The sequence below is a fragment of the Mobula hypostoma genome, chromosome 7 (genome assembly GCF_963921235.1).
Source record: "Mobula hypostoma chromosome 7, sMobHyp1.1, whole genome shotgun sequence".
NCBI lineage: Eukaryota > Metazoa > Chordata > Chondrichthyes > Myliobatiformes > Myliobatidae > Mobula > Mobula hypostoma.
Window position 1 is genome coordinate 17,942,687 of NC_086103.1, and position 3,279 is coordinate 17,945,965.

Consider the following 3,279-nt stretch of genomic DNA (forward strand, 5'->3'; position numbering starts at 1 on the left):
TGTTGGGCTAAATGGCCCAATTCTGCTTCTATGTCTTGTGGTCTCTAGTTCTATTCTCCCCTGCTCTAGAAAAAGGTTTCACACTATCTTATCTGATCCATACCTCTCATTTTTTTGAGCTCTATATTCTAGTCAGAATAAATTCAGCTTGTCCAATCTCATAACTGTGACCCTCCATTCCAGGCAACATCTTGATGACTACAGCAATTTCACTGTTGCTACAATATCCTTCCTGTAGAGGGGTGACCAGCTTTGTGCACAAATGCAGTCTAACCATTGTCTCATAGAACAATACAATACAGTATGGGCCCTGTGGCCTATCATGTTGTGCCAACGATTTAGCTTACTCTGAGATCAATCTAACCCTTCCTTCCCACACAGCCCACAAGCCTCAATTTTTATTACATCCATGTGTCTATCTAAGAGTCTCTTAAATGTCCCTAATATATCAGCCTCTACCACCACCCAGGCACCTACCACTCTCTTTTTTTAAAAAAAACCTGAACTTTCTTCCAATCACCTTAAAAGGATGTCCTTTGGTACTAGCCATTGCCACCCTGGAGAGAAGGTGTTGGATATTTGCACTATTTATGCCTTTTATCATCTTATACAGCTCTTATTAAAGTCACCTCTCATCTACCCTTCCTGCAAAAATAAAAGACCCTAGCTCACTCAACCTTTCCTCATAATCCTGGCAGCATCCTGGTAAATCTCTTTTGCTACCACATTCTTCCTTTAAAGAGACGATCAGAACTGAACACAATACTCCAAGTATGGTCTAACCGGAATTTTATAGAGCTGCAACATTACCTTGCAGCTCTTGAACTCAATCCCCAACAAATGAAGGGTAGCACACCAGACACCTCTTAATCACCCTGTCAACTTGTACAGCAACTTTGAGGGGTCTATGGACTTGGACTACAAAATCCTTTTGTTCCTCCACACTGCTAAGGATCCTGCTAGTACCCCTGTACTTTGTCCTCAAGTTCGATCTTCCCAAATAAGACTATGCATCTCCAATCTGTATTTTCCATCTTTACTTTGTCTGTTCTTCCCTCTTTAATTTGCTGATCTCTTTAATCTGAATGTTACTGTTCCACAACTATTCATATTCCTTTTAATGTACCCGTTCATGGGTTGCCACACCTAAAGCAGCTTGCCCTTTGTTCTTTCCTGACTAATGCATGACCTTCCCGTTCAAAAAAAACATGATACAATATCAGTATTGACCAAGAATGAAAGAGTAGAATGTAAAGCCCTTCTGCTTGCCAGTGTGCAGTCTCCATATCATGCTGTGATGGGCATTGGGCATGCTAGGATGCTCTTTACTGTGCATCTGTAGAAAGGCGTGAGTTTGGTTATGCATAGTCCCGCTCTCTGAGCCTCCTCAGAAAGAAGAGCTTTCCTGATTGAGTAGAATGTTTTGGGACCAGGAAAGGTTGTGCGAGATGTGGATCCCCAGAAGTTTAAACACTACTATGCTGCCGATGTGAAGAGTGGTGAGTTCTCCTGAAGGCAGTAACCATTTCCTTTGTCTATCTGACATTGAGCAAGAGGTTATTAACCTGGCACCACCTCCTCTCTGTAGGCCATCTCATTGTTGTGGGTGGGTTAGTAAGTGTGCTGATGACACAAAGGTTGGGTGTTGTGGGTAGTCTGGAGGGTTGTCAGAGGTTACAGCGGGACATTGATAGGATGCAGAACTGGGCTGAGAAGTGGCAGATGGAGTTTAACCCAGGTAAGTGTGAAGAGGTTCATTTTGGTGTGTCATATTTGAAGACAGGATATATTATTAATGGTAAGATTCTTGGCAATGTGGAGGATCGGAGAAATCTTGGCGACTCTATCCTTTGGACACATCTGCAGCTTGCTACTTCCCAAACTGGACCCCCTACAATTCCCCTACTGATACAACTGATTGACAGATGACGCAATAGCCACTGCTCTCCGTACAGTCCTTACAAATCTGGAGAAGAAGGATGCTTATGTGAGAATGCTGTTCTTGAACTACAGTTCAGCATTCAACACCATAATTCCATCCAGGCTTGAGAGGAAGCTCAGACCTCGGCCTTGACCCTGCCTTGTGCAGCTGGATCCTGGACTTCCTGTCAAATCACCAGCAGGTGGTAAGAGCGGGTTCCCTCACCTCCGCCCCTCTGACTCTCAACACAGGAGCCCCTCAGGGCTGTGTACTAAGTCCCCTCCTTTACTCCCTGTATACCCATGACTCTGTCGTCACCAAGCTTTAATCTGCTAATTAAATTTGAGTATGATACTACATTGATTGGCCTAATCTCAAACAATATAGAGATGGCCTACAGTGAAGAATTCATCTCTCTGACACAGTGATGTCAAGAAAACAACCTCTCCCTCAATGTCACAAAAACAAAGGAGCTGGTTGTGGATTGCAGGAGGAATGGAGATGGACTAGCCCCTATTGACATCAATGGATCTGGGGTTGAGCAGATAAATAGCTTTATTAAGTTCCTTGGCATCCACATCACCAGAGACCTCACGTGGTCTGTACACGCCAGCTGTGTGGTGAAAAAAAAAGCACAACAGCGCCTCTTTCACCTCAAACGGTTGAGGAAGTTTGTAATGGGCCTCCACATCCTAAGAACCTTCCTACAGGGGCACAATTGAGAGCATCCTGACTGGCTGCATCACTGCCTGGTATAGGAACTGTACCTCCCTTAATCGCAGGATTCTTCAGAGAGTGGTGTGGACAGCCCAGCGCATCTGTAGTTGTGACCATTCCACTACTCATGACATTTACAAAGACGGGTGTGTTAAAAGGGCCCGAAGGATCATTGGAGACCCGGGTCACCCCAACCACAAACTGTTCCAGCTGCTACCATCGGTACCGCAGCATAAAAGCCAGGACCAACAGGCTCCGGGACAGCTTCTTCCACCAGGCCATCAGACTGATTAACTAGCACTGATTTGAGTATTTCTATGTTACATTCACTGTTCTGTTTATTATCAATTATTATAAGTTACTGTGACTGCACATTGCACATTTAGGCGGAGATGTGACGTAAAGATTTTTACTCATGTATGTGAAGGATGTAACAAATAAAGTCAATTCAATTCAAGTAAATGCTAACATTGCGTTTGCCTTCCTCACTACTGACTAAACCTGCAAGTTAACCTTTAGGGAATACTCCATTCTTCCTCTCAGCCCCAATCTCCTGCTTTCTCCCTGTATCCCTTCACTACTGACTAAACCTGCAAATGAACCTTTAGGGAATGCTGCATGAGGATATCCAAGTCCATTTG